The 21476-nt window shown below is 60.0% G+C and overlaps 1 protein-coding gene across 13 annotated transcripts in view; it reads left to right on the top strand.

Moving 5' to 3' along the window:
* Positions 1 to 901: 901 nt before the first annotated feature.
* Positions 902 to 21476, top strand: part of EPB41L1 (erythrocyte membrane protein band 4.1 like 1) — a 64059-nt gene continuing 43484 nt past the window's right edge. For 11 of the 13 annotated variants that reach the window (XM_088064682.1, XM_088064685.1, XM_088064681.1 and 8 more), the window contains exons 1-2: positions 902 to 999; positions 9202 to 9251. The gene's annotated coding sequence lies outside the window, so the exon portion shown is untranslated. Of the gene's footprint in view, positions 1000 to 5400; positions 5503 to 9036; positions 9109 to 9201; positions 9252 to 21476 lie in introns of those variants that run through there. The other 2 variants (XM_088064678.1, XM_088064679.1) reach the window with 2 other exon arrangements.

The raw sequence follows: 21476 nt of genomic DNA, 5'->3' as shown, positions 1-21476 counted from the left end.
CTCCTGAAGGGGCTGCTTGTCCTGGCACCCCCAAAATGCACAAGTCTGCTCAGCTGCTGATGTGGAGATCTCCCGGGCCCGGCTCACGGGTGGGCAGCTCGGCATCCCTGGGAGCTGCGGGTCCCGCCGCACGTCCTGCATGGGGTGACAGAGGAGGCTCAGCAGGGTGAAAGTACTGGAAGTACCGGGTGCCTCCGCGGGACCCCGCCCGTGGCCGGGGGGCGTCAGGCGGGACGTGGGAGGGGAGAGGGGACACCCAGGAGAGGGGAGAGGGGACACCCGCGGGGGCCCTCGGTGCCCCGGGGACGGAGGGAGCCCCGGTAAGGCCCGGGGGCGGCTCCCGCGGCGGGGGCGGTGAGGGCGGAGCGGAGCGGGGCCGGTGCGAGGCGGTGCGGGCCGTGAGGGCGGTGTGGGCCGTGCGGTGCGGGTCCGGTGCGGGGCGGGGCGGAGCGGGGGAGGTGCGGGGCAGTGGGGTGCGGGAGGGGCTGGACAGTGCGGGACGGTGCGGGCCTTGCGGGCGTGGCCGAGTGGGCGGAGCGGGGCGGTGCGGGGCCGTGAGGGCGGTGCGGGGCCGTGAGGGCGGTGCGGGGCGGTGCGGGGCCGTGAGGGCGGTGCGGGGCCGTGAGGGCGGTGCGGGAGGTGCGGGGCCGTGAGGGCGGTGCGGGGGGTGCGGGGCGGTGCGGGCGGGGCCGTGAGGGCGGTGCGGGGCGGTGCGGGGCCGTGAGGCCGGTGCGGGGCGGTGAGGGCGGTGCGGGGCCGTGAGGGCGGTGCGGGGCGGTGCGGGCCGTGCGGGCGGGGCCGTGAGGGCGGTGCGGTCCCGCCCCTCCGCAGCGCCGCACCGAGCCCGGCCCGCCCCGCGCTGCGCCGCGCCCGCCGCACGGCGGGGCACAGCGGGGCACAGCGGGCACGGGGCGGACACACCGGCGGGTAGCGGCGGCGGCCGCGCCCCGCACGCGGCGGCGGAACGGAGCCGGGCACGGCCGAGCGGGCAAAGCCGAGGTGAGCGGCCGGGCCGGCCGGGGAGGTGCGGTGGAGCGGGGCCGGGCGGCCCCAGGTGCTGCGAGGCGCCTGCGAGGGAGAGGCGGGCAGGGCTGCAGCCCTGGGGAAGCCGGGAGAGCGGCCCCGAGCCGGGCCTTCCCTCGCCGGCAGCGGCGCATCCCGCTCCGCGTCCTGCCGGGATGCTGCGGGCGGGGCACGGGCCGGGTCCCCGCGGGGCTCCGGGGAGCGCAGCCGAGCGCGGGGAGGCGGCAGCCGCGTCCTGCGGGAGGGATGAGGCGACCCCCGGCATCCGCAGCCCTGGGGACCCGCAGCCCTGGGGATCCGGAGCCCCGAGCTGCGGCAGCGCATTGAACTGCCGGGCTGTGATTTGAGGGAGACGATTTACATTAAAGGGAGAACGTGGAGAGAGCCAGGAACAACTTGGAATGGGTCCTCGCATATTTCTGTGGTTATTTTTGGAGTACCGTCATATGGCAGGAGGTGGGCTTTGGAGGTATCCTTGAGCTCAGCATTTTCTCCACAGGCTGGTTACCCGGGAGATTGTACTAGAGGACCTGCGTGGCCCTTTCCCCATCAGTGGTTTCTGTATTTCCCATCACTTTTCTCTGGCTCTTTCCCGGGGTATTGTTCACTCTGGCGTGCCCGGCCCTCAGCCTGTCTCGGTGGGGACTCTCCTGTGGGCAAACAATGGTCTGGGTGTGCTGGCTGGGCAGTCTCAGTGTGCTGCAGGCGATGGCAAAGCTGTGCTTCATTCAGCTGTGGATGGTGTGAGGTGACTCCTGATCAGCCCCTTCTCCATTCCTGTGGATGAGGTGTGGCTTCTCCAGCATCCCCGGAGAGACCAGCCCATGCATCCGTCTCCCTCCTGCACTCCGCTGCCACTTTCCCTCCAGCTTTCTCATGCCTCACTCGTCCAAAGGGATTTTTGCTCTAGAAACCTCAGTTGTTACTCTGGGCTGTTCCTTGTGGGTCTCCACATGCACGGGAGGGCTCTGGCTGTGGCAGGCCCCTTGGACCACGGCTGGAGAATGGCTCTGGTGGCCTTCAGCTGTGTGTCCTTGCTGCCATCGGCCGAGTTTGGAACTGAGGGAAGGCTGCCTGGCTTTGGGTGATGGTCCTTGCAAGAAGGGAATGAATGACTTTCTAGTGATGTTGGTTTAGAGTCTGGCTTGGCAGGCACGGAGCCTGTCCGTGGGGCTCCCCGGGGTGCTCAGAGCCGTGCTCTCCATGAGAACCTGTCTCTGCTGCGTGCAGGGATGCAGGGCATGTTCTGGAAGCTGTGGCAAGTCCAGAGCTCCCCTCCTTCCCCAGGGATGGCCTCTGGGTTTGGAATCAAGGACCAGGGTGCAGCTGTCTCCTGTGGGCTGTGAGCCCCTCTGGGAAGAGAGGATTCCCATCTCCTCCCCTGTTCCCACCATCCCTGTGCCATGGGGATCGTTTTCCTCAATGTTCCCAGCAGACCCCAGCCAGGGCAGGGCTGTGGGGTGCAGAGCCTGTGCTTGGCTGCCTTTGGCAGGGGATGGGTTCTTCCCCTGCTGGTTTGGCTGCTTCTGGATGTTGTCTAGAACTGCCTGGAGTTTTTGATTTTTATTAATTTTTGAGATGTGAGCATTCTCCAGAACTCTTAGGGGCAATGTTTTGGTCAGGAGGAAGCATCTAGAAAAGGTTTTTGAAGTCCAGTATGGGATTTCTGAGCCAAAGCATTCCTGGCATGCAGAAGGGGAAGGTTTTGGTACCTTCCCTGTGCAGTGGGGACACAGAGTGTGCTGGGCCCCCTTCCCTGGGCTGCTGCCATGGTTGCCACCATCCCCACAACCTTCCAGGGTGTCTCCTGGCACGTGATGTCTTTGTGGCCAGAAGGGGTGTCTGGCTCATCTGAAGTCACTGCAGCATAGAATGGGGAAAGTCCTCTTCTACCCCCCAGGCAGCTGAGCTCCCTGTTAAGCTCTGGGTGATGACCTTGGTCCTGGTGAGGAGCTGGATCCCTCCCTGATTTACAGAATTACATTAAGGCTTTCTGCTGGCAGCACTGAGCCCTTGTCCCGCGAGGGATTCTGGCATCACTCTGGGCGCCCTGCCTGCCTTCCCCTCACTCCAGCACTGCTGGGGACTTCTGCTTTCCTACAGGAGGCTTCCAGACACACACAGACCAGTCAGGTGCCTGACTAATTCTGTCCCTAACAGAAGAAATCTTTCCCATAACTAATTAGGGTTTCTAAATTGGGAAGCTGCTGCGAATGACCTGTCGGTTAAAGGGCAGGGGGTGGGCTTGGCTCGTCCCAGCCTTGCTCCAAGCTTCCTGCTCAGACTCACAGGCATCACTGGAGTGTCCTTTGCCTTAATTCTCTTTGGCTGTGCACTTGGGCTATTTCCCTGCTGCCTTGGGCCGATGGGGAGCGCGTGTGCGCGAGGCAGTGGGCTCAGTGCAGGCTCCGCGCAGAGCGGCGTGGGCGGCTGTGAGGCCTGGGTGTAGTAGACTTTCATGCGGTGCCTGTCACTTGGAGGTCTGAGCTGAGCCTGAAGTTCCCTCTGCCAAAGGAGAAACACAAAACAGTGGCAGTCCCTGGGTGCTGGGAGCTCCTGCGCAGGGAAACTTGTGCAGCCACAAATACCTGACTCTCACACGGTGCCTGAAAATGTGCTGGCGCTGGGGCTGTGACAGCGATGGCTGCGAGGCTCATTGTTCTCATTAGAGCAGTCGGTGGCTCTGAGTCAGCAGGTTTGGGTTTGTCACAGCCTGTGCAGGTCTGTGGTGCTGAGCAGTGGGGCTGGCCCTGACCCTGCTGCAGGGGGATGTGGGGTTTGAGCCCGGACACAAAGGCACTGTGAGCTTGTGCTGTCTGTTGAGCCTGGAATGAGCTGTGTCTGTGCGAGCTGAAGGACAGCCTCCCTTGGGAACCCCTTCCAGCTCCTACCCTGTTCCATTCAGGGCTGTAAAGCTGAGCATCACTGCTGCTGGCCAGACTTCCTGGTCTGGTCCTTCATCATCCTCTTGTCTGGACTACGGGAGATGGAAAGCATGGTGGGAGGAGGCTGTCTGCTGAGGACATGTTGCAGGGCTTCCCTGTGGCTGCAGATCCAGCCTTCCTCTCCTTCCAGCCCTTGAGAGAAAGCTTGTGGGTTGTCCAGGACCTACGTGTCTTCAAGTGAAGAAGGGGAAATCTGGGCAGCTGTGTTTTCCAGTGTGGAAGCAGCTGCAGCTGCAGCTCTCCTGTCCACACAACGTGTCCCTGGTGCAAAGCAGGGTGCTGGGCCCAGGCCCCATGGATGTCCCTTGTCTTGGATGGCAGCTGCTCCCCCTGCCCTGCCTTGCTCCAAGGGGATGAACTGCCTGGGGATGTGTGGAGCCGTAGAATCATGGGTTTGAGTTGGAAGTGCCATGGGCAGGGACACCTTTCACTATCCCAGGTTGTTCCAAGTGCTGTCCAGCCTGCCCTTGGACACTTCCAGGGATCCAGGGGCAGCCACAGCTGCTCTGGACACCCTGTGCCAGAGCCTCAGCACCCTCACAGGGAAGGATCTTTCCCTAATATCCAATCCTAAGAGCTGTTGGGCTGAAGTTTGGTATGACTGGGACAAGAGTCAAGGTTTGCTCTCCTTGCACTGGGCAGGGAGTGGTGGGACTGTGTGGATTGGGACAGACAGCCCAGAGCCCTGGATAGGTGATTTGGTGCAAATTCTCGTGTCCACTTGTCCCAGTTCACAGCTGAGGGGGCTCTGGATGCAGCTCAGAGTTGTCAGTGTCCTGACTGCTGTGTGCACATCTCCGAGCCCACTCATGCACCCTCCCCAGGAATGGGAGCAGCACACAGAGCCTTAAAATCTGGATGGTAAATCTCTGGAAGAGATTTTCTTTCCGTCTCCTGCTGCTGGTGTGTGTCCTGCCCTCGGCAGGGCACTCCTGGCTCCCTGGGGGCTCAGCAGTACCCCAGGTCAGGTCTGTCCCAGGCAGGAGCTGCTCAGCACCCTGGGCTGGCAGGATCACAGCGCCAGGGCCACGCTGGCCTGACCCTATTGTGCTCAGAACACGAGACAAATGAGGCTGGAGCTGCAGATCTGTGGCTGCCAGCAGGTCAGCATTTTCAGTCGGGCACTTGGCCTCTTTGTGGTGGTGCAGTGTCGGGATCTGCTCCATCCCCCTTTCAGTGCCCAGCCTGCTCCCCACCGGCTGTAGCTGGACCCTGGGACCACCAGGTTGGCTCCTGCTGTCCCTGAGCCCTGCTGGGGTCCTCGGCCAGGAGATGGGGTGGGAAGCAGGAGCAGGTGCTGCGCCAGTGTAAAGCGCATCCTGCGTCTGAGGGGATGCTGAATGAGGATTCACAGCCCAGCCCTGCTGCCAGGTTCCTCCCACCGGCTCCTTCCTCCCTCTGCTCCTACTAACCCACTGCCGGGGCCCCTCGCTGCCTGGCAGCAGCAGAGATGTCTGCTGGTATCCTTCCCCGAGCATCAGATGGAGAGGAAAACACAGGGTGGAGTCAGCTCTCGCACAAAGGAAATGTTGAGGTATCGTTTCTGCCTTCGGTGCGTTTTTTAGATGGCTGGGGAGAGATTAAACAGGATCTTAACACATTCACAGCCCCCTTCCCACCTCATTTTCCTGTGAATCTGTTGCTGTCATGGTATCTTTTGGATGATATTTTTAGGTTTGCCTTTTCCTTTTTTTTTTTTCCCCTCCTCTCCTCGTATCAGGCTTTTGAAGGGAAACACGTTCCTATGGGAGAACAGAATGAGCCATTTCACGAGACATTTTGTTATGGGCAGAAGGGCCGGGAAATCTGATTGTGTGTTTGAAATGACACATTCCCCTTTGTAATCAGCTCATCGAGCTGCCTGGGGTGAGTGCCAGCAGCGAGCTGTCCTGGCTGGGGGCAGGGGATGGAGCAGCCCCTTGCATCCTCCCCCGGCACCTCTCCATCCCCAGGCAGCCACACATGAAGGGCCTGGGGGTCCTGCAGGCTTTTCTCTCCAAGATCCCGTGGGAAGCAGTGCTGTGTGCTTGAGGGAAGCAGCTGGGTGTTTCCTCAGGTGCTCTCTGGATCCGGAGTGTCTGTGCTGGCAGGAGCCCCGCGGAGTGCGGGGTGTCGTGACACCTGACAGAGCTCTGGGCTCAGGGATGCTCAGGGAGGTGGGAAGGGTGGTTGGACAGCTGGGGCTGCTGCTCACTGTGGGGAGGTGCCATTTTTGACAAGGATACAGACTAATGTTACATGGTGATGGTGAACTTTGGCAGGGGAAAATTCAGCCTGAATTCTCAGCAGTATTTCCCTTTAGGAGATTTACTCAAGTCCTGATAGTTGAAGGTCCTGTGGAGTGAACTGGCCAGAGCAAGAGAAGCCTCCTGTGAGGGCTGATCTGGCTTGGATCTGCACATCCCTGTGTGGTAACGCTGTTACCTCTGCAAATTCCCTGGGGCTGTTCTTCAGTGAACCAAGAAATGCTTCCTGCTGGTAGGGCATGGTGGCCATGGGAAGGTGACATCTCTGGAAGTGTCCAAGGCCAGCCCAGATGGGACTTGGAGCATCCTGTTCTAGTGGAAGGTGTCCCTGCCCATGGCAGGGGGTGGAACGAGATGGGCTTTGAGGTCTCTTCCAACCCAAACCATTCTGGGACTCTATGGGAGGAGTAAATTCCTGCTCATCACCTTGGTCTGCTGTAAGATCTGTCTGTAAGAAATGCAGCTGACTTGGGGAGACCAAGGGAGGATGTAGAGAAGGTGCAGCTGCCCATGCTGTGTTTTGGGGACAGGGTCACTCTCAGCCCTCCTGGCCACCTCCACGCTCCTGACAGAGCTTTGGAGCTCAGTCCCACCCCGTGGCCATGGTGGTGTGGCCCATGGACTCCTCTGTGTCTCCTGGGCTCCTCTCCAGCTGCATTCCCTGCCCTGTGTGTGCTCCTGCTCTGCTGGAGGGGACACAGTGAGTCCTTGTCCCTTGGTCAGACCCATCAGCAGGTTTGCAAGCTGCTGGGTTAAATCTGAGTGAGCTGGAGCAGAGCTTGGCTCCTTCCAAAGCCCCACCAGAGGTGCCTTCATCCGTGTGCCAGCACATCCCAGTGCCTGTCCCCAGGCAGCTGTCAGGGCCAGGCTGGCTGGCTGCAGTGACAATGAGGTGGTGACAGTGTGGGTCACTGTGGGATGTTTGTGAGCCCGGGGCAGTGTCTGGGGGTGAGATGCTGTCCACTGGTGTGGCAGGAGCTCAGGGCACAGTCTGGGCTGGGCTGCTGCTCTGGGGAGCTGCTGTTTGTGTTCAGAAGGGAGCAGGGTTGGAGGAGGCCTCGCTCCCACTGCCGGTGTTCTCAGAACACCTCCCTGATCCGATCCTGATTGATGCAGTGTCTCACATCCCGAAATGGCCACGGCTCAGAGCCTGCACAGTGTTCCCAGTGGCCACAGGGCAGGGGATGGTCTGAGGCTCATGGGGAGTGCAGGGCCTTTGTTTGGCAGTGTCAGCACAGGGAGATCAGGGAGTGCCCAGTGCCACTGCCCTGCCTGTGGTGGCTGCACCTCCATCCTCCCCCGCAGCAGGAACAGGGTGCAGCCCTGGGAGCCCCGACTGCTGGGGCCACTGCTGCCATTCTCCTCCTTCGGGGTCTGTGGAAAGCTGCCTGCTCTTGACCTGTCTGCCCATCTCTGCCAGGCATCTGTCAACCCCTCCTGAGCTGGGATGAGAGAAATCCGAGCACACAAACCTGTAAGCAGCTCAGAGTACCCACAGAAATCACTGGGCTCAACAGAGAATAAGCAGGGCCACAGAAACTGTGCCAAAGGGGGAGAGAATCCCACAGACCCCCTGTGTGACCTGTGTCTGCTGCTGGAGTCCAGCCCATGGATCAGCTCAGCCTGTTGGGACACCCATGTGTCCTGCTGGAGAGACAGAACCCTTCTCACAGGTCTCTAGGTCTGCTCTGACTCGTGAGCCTCTGAGCAGGGGCATCTCTGTGAGCAGAGGAGGCAGGCAAAGGAGAGGGAGGTTTGTCTGGGATGGAGTGGTGTGTGTACTGGTATGGGACAGCAGCCCCCACACACCAGTGGCACCCCTGAGCCTGTGGACAGTCACACTGGGACACACATCCAGCTCCAGTGCCCTGTGACAGTGGCCCTGTGGTGGCTGTGGGTGCCACCAGCACTGGGGCTGGGCCCTGGGTGGCCACCCAGCCCTGCTCCCCACACACCCTAGGACAGCTGAGCCAGTAAAACCACATGGCTGGGAAGGAACCTGTGCCTGCTGGACAGGGGTGTATGGGAGTGCACCCAGGAGCAGCACATGGTGACATCCCCAGGGTGGCAGACACAGGACAGACGCAGGTGGCAGCTGCAACCCCCTCCTCTTCACCTTAGCTCTCCTGCAGATCTGCTGCTGAAAGGTGGGATTCTTACTGTGGAGGTGCTTTATTGTGTCAGGTTTTCTGGCTGGCTCGCTGTGGGTCGGGGCTGCTCAGGGCAGGCTGTGGGCTGCACACAGCTGATGTTTGCTTGTGGAGACTGAAAGGATTTTGCTGATTCCATGGGAGAGGTGAGAGCTTTGCATAGGCCTGCTTTGCTTCTGCCTAGGGGGAGGCTGGGCCTTACCTGTCCAAGGATGTTTGAAAATTAACCCTTGGAAAAGTGGGAGGTATCCCTGCTGTGCCAGACCGTGCTTCCTCCCCCGTGATGCTGTAGTGCCACTGGGCAGATTCTTCTCCCTCATGAGGTGCAGCTGTCACATAAGAAGAGGCTCTGAACACGCTGTTGCAGGCTGGGGGTGTCCCTGCTCACTGCTGGTTTCCTCCTGCCGTGCTGGAGCTGCCATGGCCGGGGCTGGCTCGGGGGTCCCACAGCCAAAGCCCTGCAAGCAGCTGCTGGCCTTCATCCACGGCATGGCTGACAAAGGGGGGGCACAGATGGCCTGAAAGGAGACCTTGGGCCGTGCCCAGGGGATCCTGTGGCACTCAGAGGTGTGTGGGCTCCGTGGCACTGCTGTAGTAAATATTTGCTGTTCTCCAGGAAGGAGCGGGGCTGGCTGCACATCAGGAGAGCAAAACGACGTCTAAAGCAATCCACAGCTCCAGTTTCCAGCAGGGAGATTTGTATGGAATTCAAACACAGCACTGGAGCCAAGCAGGCCCCCTCTGGTGACAGCTGTAGCTATCCTCCCGAGTGCTTGCCATCGTCTCTGGGAAGGACTTTTCCCTTCTTTTTAACCAAATCTGATTTCTTCTTTGCAGGTTGTAAATCGTGCCCAAGCCGAGCACTGAGAGCAGCCACTGGAAGCAGCGTGAGTTTATCCTGAAAGCTTTTGTTCTCCTTTCCACATCCCACATGAGGTTGAGTGGGTTTTGCAGCACAGAAAAGGTTGCTCAGCACAGAGGGGTGCTGCAGCGAGAGGAACCCCTGGGAATCTGGCCTGCTCCCACCAAAACACTGAACTGCTGGCCTTGGGCTTGTTGTGGCTTTCTTTGTGTTGGGATTGCTTCCTGGTTTAGCTGGGACTGGGACAGGAGCCCCTCTGCCAGCAGAAAGGCTCCTGCAGGAGCTGCCCCAGTCCCTGTGCTCTGATGGAGCGGGTTTGGGGTGGCACACTCAGCTTCCCCACGCTGTCTTTCCGTGGCCTCTGTTGTGTGGAGGGTCTGGGGGAAGGATGTGTTTGCAAACCAGCTGGGGTGTTTTGCTGGCTGTGGATCCCTGCCAGGGCTCAGGTCACTGGGCTCACAGGCTGGGCACAACTGGACTGAGGTGCATCCCAGGAAGGCTGGCATGGCCAGGCAGATGGGAGCAAAGCATGGCAGAGGTCTGAGCTACAGAATTCAATTGCTGTGATGCTTGAAAGAGTCAAGGGCTTGTGTTCGAGGCCTTTTCAGGGACATCAGGGTCCCTCCAGCTGGTTGGACTGCTCCATTCCAGAGCCCCGCTGCACAGCACAGCTGCATCTATGTGAAACCAGATGTGAGCTGCTTCCAGCAGCTGGTGAGGGCTCAGGGTGGCTGGGGGGATGAGGTCCTGCTTCTGCTTTGGCTCCCTCACCTGCAGAGTGAGGTGAACCTGGGCAGAGCTGCAGCATGACCCTCACCCTGGGCTGAGGTGGCATGTCCTTATGTGAAAATTGGGATGAGGAGCTCCATAGCTGCACCCCGTTGTCCTGGCTCTTTGCCAGGTGACTGAAGTGTGTGGCATTGTGCACCACAGGCCTCAGACCCTGCTGCCCATGGGGTTTGGCTCCTGCCCACACAAGGCAATGGATTCAGGTTCTTCATCCAGAGGTTCCACACCCAGAGGTGCTGGCACTGCCCAGGCTCCCCAGGGAATGGTCAGAGCCCCAAGGCTGCCAGAGCTCCAGAAGCATTTGGAAAACACTCCTAGGAACGAGGTGGGATTGTTGGGGTGTCTTTTGCAGGGCCAGGGGTTGGATTGGATGTTCCTTGTGGGTCCCTTCCTGCTCAGGATATTCCATGAGTCTGTGGGCAGGGGATCTGAGTCCCTGCTGAGGAATGTGATGAGATGCTCTGATGGGCTCCTCAGGGCTGGATCTGGCTCTGGCTCACAGCAGGGCAGGTCTCCGTGTTCTGTGGGCAGTTTCTCACCAGCCCTCCTCCTCCAGGCACTTTTCAAGATGCCAACTGCACCCGTGCCCTGGCTCTGTAGGGAGAGCCAGGGGAATGGTGAGGATTGTTTTCCTGCCTTTTTGTGCTCAGCAGTTTGGGAGGGGGGTGACCAATCTAGAGTTGCTGAGGCAGAGCTGCAGGCCCAGTGTCAGTGCTGGATTTCCTGTGTGCTCCTGCATGGCCTTGGTGTCCCCTGAGGGTGGGGTCAGGGTGCCCTGGGCTCTGTGCTGGGCTCTGTACCTGGGTACCCACGGGAAGTGCTCTGTCCTGGGCAATGCCAGGGAAGCTCTGCTGCTGGATGGGGTGCAGATCCCTCTTGGGGTCCCCCGTGCTGGGGTGGCACGAGCAGCAGGAGGACACGTGCCATCCCCATGGTGACCCCTGGTGCCCAGCCAGCCCCTTGCCCTTGATGGTGGCTTTGGTGGCCCAGGCACAGCTGGGGGCCCTGGCCCACCGTTCCTCCTTGTGTCTCGTGGTGCTGGGTCTCTCAGAGCTGCTCTGTGTCCCTGCACTCCAGGAGGGCTCTCCCAGCTCCCCCACAGGTCTGGGCAAGCAGATCCCTGCCAGCACAGCCTGGGCCAGCTGCTGCTGTGTGCCCAGGGAGGTGTCCCCCTGCTTCAGGAGCCCTGCTGACACTTGGGTTGTGGCACAGGGATTGTGCTGGCAATGAGCTTCTCCTGTCTCTGGATTCCAGCACCTCCTGGGTAGGGTTCCTGCCTGCTGGGGTTGGGTGGGGACAGGTTCTGTGGGAGCCTGCTCAAAGGACATGGTCATCCACCTGATGGTCACTGTAGGTCCCTTCCAAATGAACTACCCCTTCCTCCTCAAAGTGGTGCACAAGGTGTCACCATTACCTTGGGGAAAATGACACTTTGGCACCACTTTCAATGCTGACAGGGCCCTTGTGGGGCTGCAGAGCAGAGGATGATGATGGTGGGGAGAGTATTTGGCCCTTCCTTTGGACAGAAGGAGAAGATGGGAGAAGGCAGGGCTGAGCCTGTGCCAGGACTGGGCTCCTTTTGGGGGCTTCCCTTGCTCTGGGTACAGTTCCCCTCCTTGAGCTCCTCTCTTCTTCCAGCCTACCGCTTCCCAGGGTGTTTGGCCCTGTGTTCTTGCCCAGGGAGCAGCTGATCTCCCCTGGCTGCCCCATCCCAGCACAAGGCAGCTGAGCCCGTGATCTCTGCCTTCCTCTGGGGGCAGGAAGAAGGATAGGAGCAGCTCTCTGCCTTCCCTGGCAGGGGAAGAACATTCCCTGCCGAGGGGTGTTCCACAACACCCCTGGAGAGCAGCCCAGGTGCTTTGCTGGTGCTCCACAGCGGGCTGTGGCATCTGAACTGGGCTCCCAGGGCACTGGCTGCTGCATCACAGCCTTTAGTTCATCCTCCCTCCCCTGCTGCCCCAGAGCATTCCCGGGCTCTGGTGCCATCCCTGGGTCGGGGCTGGAGCAGGAGGGGAGGGGTGGCTGCGGTGCTGGTGGTGCTGGTCCCTGCCTGGGCTGACTTGGCTGTGGCACCTCTTGGACAGTCAGTCCCCACCCCAGAGAGCACAGGGGGGTCAGGAGGGCAGGGCCAGCTCCTAGCACGGCTCCTCTGTCCCCCAGGCAGAGCCCCGGGGCTGTCAGGGTGTGGCACTGAGGGTTCACTCCCATAGCTCTGCTCACAGAGAGTTTTTAATGCCTGCAAGGCTCAGGTGAGCACAGAGCACCTCTGAGGTGCCCCCTCAACACCCTGCGCAGGGTTAGGTCCCTGGAGGAGGAATTGGCCCAGGGCAATGCACAGATCCCCTTTGGCCTTAGAAAAGCTGTTGGGCTGTTATACAGAGTAGCTGGGGGGAGGAGGATGTTCTGTGCTCCCTACCTTGCAATCCTCACTGCAGCAGGACCCCAGCAGGGCTGGCACAGCCCTGGCACAGCCCTGGCACAGCCAGGGAGAGCTGGCAGTGCCACTGGCAGGTACCAGGGCACTGCCCTGCCTGTCCCTGTCCTGCCCTGGGGCTGCTGCTGCACTTTCCTCTTGATTTGGGGCCCATCCTGGCTGCAAGACATGCCTTGGTCAACGAGCCTTGCTCTGTGCCATCCCAGCTGCTTGGGCTGAGCAAACAGGTTTGTGGTATGTGGCAATGTGGGCCCTGAAGGCTGGGGGAGCTGCCAGCTCCCTCAAACTCCTGGGGAAGGCTGGCTGCTGGCCAAACCCCTGCTTGCCTTGGCTGAGCTTTAACCTCTTGTGCATCACAGCCCTCGGGAGCTGGGCTGCCCCCGTGCCTGGGGCAGGCTGAGGTGCCCACCCATGTCTGATCCCTGTGCCCAGCTGGTGGAGCCTCCTTTGCCCAGAGCCACGCTGGGATCCTGCCCCTCCTTTGGCATGCAGGGCTGTGTGCTCAGGCAGCAGGAGCTGGGGCTCTCCTGGGGAGATGCAGCTTTGCTGCTCTGATGGCCCCGTGCTCACCCAAGCCCTCGGCAGGTGATGGGGAGCTCTGTTCCCACCTGATGTCCCCTCCCCACTCCTCCTGGCCAAGGCTTTGAAGGGCTGGGCTGGGCTCCTGCCTTGCTGCACTGGGGATCCCTGTGGGGCTGGGTGGAGAGGAAGAGCTGTCTGCTCTCAGATCCCTGCCCAGGAGGATTTGCCACCTGGGACTAGTGTTTGAACAGCTTTTCTGGCACAGCAGGGCCCAAGGGATGTGGAGCTGTGGGCAGCATCTGAGCAGGCCCAGTGTGGGCTGGGGATCTGCAGGACTTTCTCCCAGGGGAACAGCAGAAGCTGGACCGTGTTCCACGGAAGCACCTGCCCTGGTGCAAGTGTGCTCTGGGGCATCATCTTCCACCTCTCTGGCTTCTTCCAGCCCTTTTCCCACACAGCCCTTGCTGTTCTTTCCTTTATGGTGGGACCTGCTGTGCAGCAGGCAGGACAATTGGTGGGATGCTGGAGGGTTGGTGGGGCACTGGAGGGAGCTCTGCACTCTGGAGAAGCTTTCAGAGCCTCAGGCCGCTGTGCTTGCTGGATGCAGTGGGAGGCTGGGTCTCGTTGCCACTGGTGTCACCTGTCCAGCTCCTGTGTATTGTCATTCCACCTGCTCCACAGGTCCCACCTTCCTCCAGCCAAAATCCCAGTGGTGCCCATCTGATCAGTGATCCAGGCACTGGTGTGGGGTCAGCTGAGCTGGGTGGGAGCGACACCCTTCCCATCCCTCACCACGAGGTTGTGCTTCACGGTGGATTTGGGATGGCAAACGGGGGCTGGATGAATTGTGGAGGATGAGGGAAGGAGAGGGCTGCCCTAATCCTGCTCTGGATTCAGCTCGGCTTTTGTGCACAAGCCTGCTCAGCTGCAAGTGAGAAGGTAGCCGGGTTGCCGGGGAGACAGAGCCGTGGGATGTGGTGGATGCTGCAGCCGGGGAGGATTGTGTAACCCCTTTGCTGCCACCAGGGACAGCCCCAGTGACAGTCCCTGAGCAGGGGACAGTGCTGAGCTGTGTGTACCAAGAGGCCTTGGTGCTGTGAGCACCCTCCTCAGTGGCTGCCCTGGGTGGTGCCCTGAGGTCAGGGCTGGCTGGGAAGAGTCGGGTGGCTGTGGGTGCTCCTGGCATGGAGCAGGGCCCACGCTCCAGAGGCATCTCCAGGAATGTCCCCCGTGCCACCCCAGCAGGTGGCCTTGCCGCCACTCAGCTCATTCCCCTGGTGACCAAGATGGGCAGCCCCAACTCTTGGAAAGTCCAGGCTTCTCTCCTCTCTAGAAGGGATAGGTCACAGACCACCTTCAGGTCCCCAGGGGGTGACCAGGGGCTGGTGAGCAGAAGCACACAGTGTTGTGCCAGCCCAGGCTGGCTGGGACAGAGGGCTCAGTCTGGGGTGGACCTGGCTGAGCTGGAGCCACCTCTGGTTTTGTGTTCCTGGTCCTGACTGAAGTTTTCCCAGTTTAGCTGGGAGGGCAGGAGCTGTGCCAGCCTCTGCCCAGGGCTGGTGCATGGTCCAGATCTTCCTGGACACCAATTGCTGTGGTGGGGTTTGCTGTGGTGGGGCCAGACTGGCTGTGACAGTGGGATCCCTGCTCCCAGTCTGGCTGTGGGATCCCTGCTCCCAGTCTGGCTGTGGGATCCCTGCTCCCAGTCTGGCTGTGGGATCCCTGCTCCCAGTCTGGCTGTGGGATCCCTGCTCCCAGTCTGGCTGTGGGATCCCTACTCCCAGTCTGGCTGTGGGATCCCTGCTCCCATCCTGGCTGTGGCTGTGGGATCCCTGCTCCCAGTGTAGAGCTCAGGGTGCCTGTGTTGGGACCCTCCTCTCAGAGCAGGAGGCTCTGGTGGTTCTCTCAGGCTCTGCTCCCCTCGAGCTCTGCCCTTGGGTGTGGTGGGGAGGCTTTGCTCAAGTTTGCTTTTTGTTTCCCTTTTATTTATTTATTATAATGTTTTTAAGCTTTTCCTGCAGCCCTTCCTTCTCTTGTCATTTAATTGTCCAAGTTCCCTGAATACTTGTCACCTGCCTGGGGGTAGAATTTGAGACACATCAAAGGTAGCTGAGCTTCTGCAGGCGCTGAGAGAACATCCTCTGGGAGCTGGGGAGAGATTAAACAGCAAGGAAAAACAACTGCTGTGCTCTGGTTTGTCCAGGAGGTAAAATGGAAGGGCTGGGGGAGAGCGAGGGAAGAGCAGCAATATTTGCTTTCCAGAAAATGTCTGCCCCGTGCCTGGGAGGGGGCTGGCCCTGGCTGGGGGTCTCTCTGTGCAGTGAGGCCTTGGAGGGAGCTGGAAGGGGAGCAGAGGCTGGAGCAGCTCTGCAGGGGCTCTGTGCACGGATCCCAGAGCTGCCCCTGGGATGGGGCTGTACAGGTCGGGATTGGGGCTGACATGACTCAGCTCCCTGCCCTGCTGCTGCTGTCTGGGGAGCAGGAGAGGGGCAGGGATCAATGACAGGGCTCACAGCAGGTGCCAGAGCTGCTGCCACTCCTGGCTGGGGTCCCCGGGGTTCGCAGGGCACAGCGTGGGCAGGAGGCTCCGGCTGAGTCAGACCCAAAGCAGCAGCTCAGAAAGGAGTTCTCAGCTTTGTCTTTGCGAGTGACACAAAGCAAATGGAATAAATCCCAAACATTGTTTGTGGTGTCAGGCCTGGATCGAGGCAGTGCTTGGAGAGGTGTCTGGAAGCTGGTGCCAGCTGCAGCTCACAGGCCTTGGCAGAGCAGTGTTTTGGGCTCCTGGGGGCTGCTCTGGCCCTAGTGGGGTCTCTGACCAGCCCCCTGAGCCTTGGGGAACTGCATTCAGGGAAGAATGGAATTTTGGGGATGTTTCTTTTGGTTTAAAACTCCTATAGCAACAGGCATTTTGTTGCAAAAAATATCTCCGTACCATATTTTCAAAAAAAAAAAAAAACCCCAAAATAACCCACCTAAGATATTCTCCTCCACTTCCCTGAAAATCCTCAGTGTTTGATGCTGCTGGTGGGTGAGCCAGTGTGGGATGCTGTGCCCCAGCACATCCATATGCCAGCAGGGATGGATGCCCTGGCTGGGGGTGAGGGCAGCTGGGGGTTTTGGGGAGCCACCAACTGCAGCTCTCTTGGCCTCCTGCAGTGCCAGGGGACAGTGCCAGGGTGCAAGGGGACAGTGCCAGGGCAGGAGGCTCATGGAAGCCCCCAGGTGCTGGTGAGTGCATTGATTTCCTGCAGCACTGGTGATAAGTCACGTTTTTGGGTGTGAAGTCAAAAGGAAAGCTTGGGTTTACTCTCTGCCTCTGACCTGTGAGAGATCAGAGCTCTGCTAGAAAGACCACTGCTGGGGATAGTTTAAGGAAGCACCCAAATTATTTTCCAGCTGTGGTTTTCCATGGTTAATAGAGCAGTTTCCTGCTCCTCTTTCCAGCCAGGTAATCTGTCTTCCCTCAGGAGGGAGATGAACAGCAGCATAAATTGCAGGCAGGTCCCAAAAAGACATTTGCAAGAGCAGCCAATTTGCTGCCATTTTCACTTAGAGATCTGCTGCTCTTCTCCTGTGAACTTGTAGCATTTTCTTCCATGCAAATGAATTTTGAGGTGTTTGGAGGGATGTTGGCCTCTGTTGGCTGAGGGTGTTCACCTGAAGAAGTCTCCAGAGAGGCCTCAGAGCCTCCTCCAGGGCCTGAAGGGGCTCCAGGAGAGCTGGGGAGGGACTTGGAACAAGGGATGGAGGGACAGGACACAGGGAATGGCTCCCAGTGCCAGAGGGCAGGGATGGATGGGATATTGGGCAGGAATTGTTCACTGTGAGGGTGGGCAGGCCCTGGCACAGGGTGCCCAGAGCAGCTGTGGCTGCCCCTGGATCCCTGGAAGTGCCCAAGGCCAGGCTGGATGGGGCTGGGAGCAGCCTGGGATGGTGGCAGGTGTCCCTGCCATGGCAGGGGATGGAAGTGTGTGGTCTTCAAGGTCCCTTCCAGCCCAAACCATTCTGGGATCCCAGTCAGCTGGACTGGCTCTTGAGATGGGCTCAGATGTGTGATGAAGGTTCCATGTGTCCTTTCCCTTCCCTAGCAGCATTTATCAGTTTCTGGAGGCAGCAGCTGGCCCTGGGGCGGGAGGGTCTCCTCTGGAAGCGCTGCTCCCTTTGCTGGAGGCCTTCAGGCCGAGGTGGGGCTGAGCTGTGGGGTGCAGCTCAGAGTGCACAGGAGCACATCCCAGTGGAGCAGTCCCAGCAGGCAGGGGGAGGCTGGTGGGCAGCAGGGGTGACTCCTGCGTGGTTCCTGGGTTCCCCTCTGCTGCCAGGCTCCACGGCAGGGCCGGCCGGGTGCACTGGCTCCTGCAGGATGCTGGTCGCTAAGCAACCGGCAGAGGTGGAGCTTCTCAGGTACCATTCCCAGCACATCCCTGCCTGCATCACTGCCTGCCTGAGCCCTGCCTGCCTGCTCTGCCACTCCCACATCCTCCCAGGCACCTTGGTGGGAGCTCCTGCTGCCCACCCCACCCTGTCCTGGGGCAGGAGAGCATCCCAGGGTGTCCCTGGGCATCACCAAATCCTGATCTCTGCCCAACATCACCCAAACCCTTCCCTGGAGAAGGAAGATGTCTTGAAGCTCTGTTCACCCTTTGGCTTGGGGTTGCCACCTCAGTACTATTTCTCTGCCTGGCTCTGGGAAGCAGAACCAAAAGAGAGGAGCCCAAAGGCTCCTGCACTCTGAAATTCCCTGCAGGAATTCCTCTGGCTGGGCTGGGGGCTGGGCATGTCATGGGCTGGCTGTGGAATGCTGCAGGACCAGCTTTCCCCTCTGGGACAGCTGTTTTGTGACAGGGACACTCAGGCTGGCACAGGAGGCCTGGGTGTCCCTCTGGGTGACCCCAGCCCTGCCTGGGTACATTGTGGCCTTGGCTCCTGTTTCTTTGTGCCCTTCCCGAGGCCGGGTGCTGGTAAGGCACTGGGAGGGTGTTTGGCTTAGGTGGCATCCTGCAGGTGGGAAGAAGCCTTCCCTGTCTGCCTGGAGGATGGGGAGGATGTTCTGGGGGTGGCTTTACCCTTCAGTGCCTCCCCCAGGGCTGGTTCATCACATGCCATGGCACTGGAGGATGTTGTGTGCTGGGTGTTGAGCACCTGCTTTCTCCCCAGCCTTCTCCTGCCCAGCCAGTGCTCCTTGCTGGACTTTGCTGGAAGAGCTGAAAGCCCCAGCTGGGCCATCAGATCATGACTTTCCCTTCTCTCTGCTCCTGGTGCATTCCCCACTCTGCTGACTGTGCAAGCCATGCCTTTTGAAAGGTCTGTGTTTCCCTGGAAGAGGCACATTCCTGGCTTTATGGGGCTGCCTGGAGTGATGGAGGGGGACAAGCTGGGCAGCCTTTGGCTGTGCAGAAAGCCCCAATGGACTTCCAGACCCCCGAGCTGTTCCCTGGAGCAGGGGGCAGGGATCAGGCAGTGAGATTGGGCTGCTGGTGCTGTGCAGGCTCAGGGAATGCCTGGTTTGCTGTGGATCTGTCCTTGATGCACCCCAAGTGGTGAGGCACACTCATGGGATCCTGTGCTCTGGGCTGAGATTTGGGGTCCCTGTGAGCCTGCAGGCTGGAGTGGCTGTGCTGGCAGGAGGGTGCTGTGTGACAGCTGTCCCCAGTCAGGGAGGGGACGAGTGAGCAGCAGGGATGGCTCTCAGAGAGCTGAGGCTCTGCCTGGGAGCAGAGGATGGTTTTTCACCACTGGTGACAGAGAGAAACTTCTGCTTGTGCTGCTGAGTGGGTGTCCCAGGGAGAGAGTGAGGGAACTGGGCTGGAGCTGGAGAGCTCTTGAACAGCATCATCACCCCTGGGTCACCTCACGGGCTGTGGGACTGTGGAGCTGCTGGGCAGGTGCAGCTGAGGCCCTGGCATGGTTGAGGGCATCACTGGGGCTTGGCTTTTGGAAGTGAGAGGGAGGGGCCCTTGGGTGCCAAGGAAAGCAGGAAAATCCCCAGGGCACTGAGCAGGACAGTGCTGTGACACCAGGGCTCAGTGCTGGCACATGATGGCTGTGCTGGTGCTGCTGGTCCCATCCTACTCCAGGGGGGGCTGGAGGCTGCAGAGGCTGCTGGCTCTTCCCTCTCCCTGCTCCTTGGTGCTGTGCTTCCATCTGGAGAGGCTCTGGGTGCTTGCAGGGGCTGACTCACGGCTCTCCTGCCCACCAGCTGGGACATCTTCATTTGAGCATTAATGAGGTTGTGGAAGGTGTTTCTTGGCTTCTGAAGGGACACAGCAACTCATTCCTGGACTTATTTACTCAGCTGGAAGGTGTCACTCAAAAGGGTAGGAGTGAAACCTTGTGTAAAGTGGCCCCAAGTTTCCCATGTCTGGCTAAGGGACCGTGTCCTGCTGTGTGAGGGGGAGCAGGGAGGACGCTGCCTTTGCATCCTGCCAGGCTCAGAGGAGGAGGAGGCGCCTCAGCCCCATCCCCCTGGGATGCAGCAGAGGTCGTGCTCCTCTTCCCTGGTTTTTCCTGGTGCCAGCAGGGTTGGGGCCAGAGCAAGCTGGAAGGAGGGTTTGGTCCCTTGGGACGGGCTCTGCCCCGGCTGCTCTCTGCACTTGCAGCTGTCGTGGTGAGCTGCCATCGCTGCCTGACTCCAGCCTGCCTCGGGGGATGACTCCCTGTCAATTTGGTGACTTCTTTTCCCCCCATAACTTCCTCATAATTCATTTTTGACATGTGGCACAAAGCCTCTGGGGCCGCAGGGATGCTGATCTCAGTTTCCAGGCTGTAGTTTTGCAGAATAAGCTCAGGCTGCTCTATTAACTCCGGCTGAGGGCTGGCACCGTGGGCAGGAGGTCACTGCCCGTCCCCTGCAGGCCGGGGGAGCTGTGCAGGGAGCCCTGTGCTGCCTTCAGCAGGGTCAGATGTCTCTGTGCTGCCTGGCTCGGGCATGATGAGCGAGCAGATGTCTGTGCTCCTGGCAACTGCTGACATGGTGTAAATCCATAATTGCCCAAACACACATTCAACACGTGTCTATTGAGGCTGGGCTGGCTGCAGCAGAGCAGGGGAGGTGGGACAGCCCCACACCACGGGCTCCTTTTGGGTCATGGATCCCAGAGCTTGTGGAGGTGTCACAGGGGATCGCTGCCCTCACGTGAGCGTGTTCCTGTGAGATCATCCCACCCTTACTGCCTTTGCTCTCCCATTTTTCCCCACTTGACCCAATTCTTCACTTGGCAGCTCCAGCCTGGCTGTCACACCCCGTGTCGATGACGAGCCGCTGTCTGCTCTGTCTGCCTCAGTGCTGCTCAGTGGTGCCTCAGCCTGGCCTTGGCTCCTTTTCCCTGGCTCAGCATCCCTGGGGAACTCCAGGTCAGCTCAGTGGAGCTGAGCACACCAGCTCCACAGCCCAAGCTTGCCAGGCTGGCCTGGAGCAGGACAGCACCCACCTGTCTGGACAGAGGTGTCTGAAGTCACCAGCAAAGCCCTGCAGAGCCTGTCCCCAGGAAGGGACCGGTCCAGCCGGCCCAGAGGAGCCTTTCCTGCCCTCCCTGCTCAGGCAGGCTCTGGGCTGGACCCGTCACCTGTGCCAGAGGGACAGGAGTGGACGTGTCCCAGCGGCTTCCCTGGGAGCAGCCTCCCGTGGGCAGTCCATGGTGATTTCCTGCACCAGCAGGTTCAGACCTCTCACCTCTTCCTTTCCTGAACTGCAGAATCATTCAGGTTGGAAAAGACCTCCAAGATTATCGACTCCAACCTGTGACTGATCACCACCTCATCAACTAAATTGTAGCACTGACTGCCACTTCCAGTAATTTCTTGTCCACCTTTAAGGATGGGGACTCCACCACCTGCCTGGGCAGCCCCTTCCAATGCCTGACAGCCCTTCCAGTGAAGAAATTTTCCAAAATATCCAATCTAAAATTCTGTTGGTGCAACTTGAGGCTGTTCCCTCTCCTCCTGTCCCTGTTTCCTGGGAGCAAAGCCTGATCCCCCCTGGCTGTCCCCTCCTGGCAGGGAGTTGTACCTCCTTTTCTCCAGGCTGAGCCCCTGTCCCAGATCCCTCAGCTGCTCCTGGTGCTCCAGCCTCTCCCCAACTCCATTCCCTTCACTGGACACAGCACTCGAGGTGAGGGGCTGGTGCTTCCTGGTGCTGTGCTGCCATGGGGTGGGACATCCCTGGGGTGGGACATCCCTGGGGTGGGACAGCTGAGGTCAGGTTGGCAGGACAAGGTGACAGAGCTCACCTGGGCTGGTGTGAAACCTGCTCACAGGCTGGGGACCGAGGCATCTGAGGTGAAGAGGGAATGCTCACACTGCCCTTCATGTTCCCAGTGTGATGTTTGTGAGCTCAATCCCATCTTGCTGGGCAGGAGAGCAGTGTGCTCTCCTGGTCTGACATCCTTCCAAACGCTCCCAGCCAAGGGAGGGGGGAGCAGGCGTGCTGGGGACTGGGGACAGTGTGGCTGTGACCCTGCAGGGGCTGTGGGGACAGGGATGGATGTGTGGGGTGAGGCTGGGGGG

This window comes from Pseudopodoces humilis, chromosome 19 (assembly GCF_049639895.1).
Source record: "Pseudopodoces humilis isolate 2021_Gansu_Grassland_sample_001 chromosome 19, ASM4963989v1, whole genome shotgun sequence".
NCBI lineage: Eukaryota > Metazoa > Chordata > Aves > Passeriformes > Paridae > Pseudopodoces > Pseudopodoces humilis.
The sequence above is the reverse complement of the archived record's forward strand: the minus strand, read 5'-3'. Positions and strand labels throughout refer to the sequence as shown.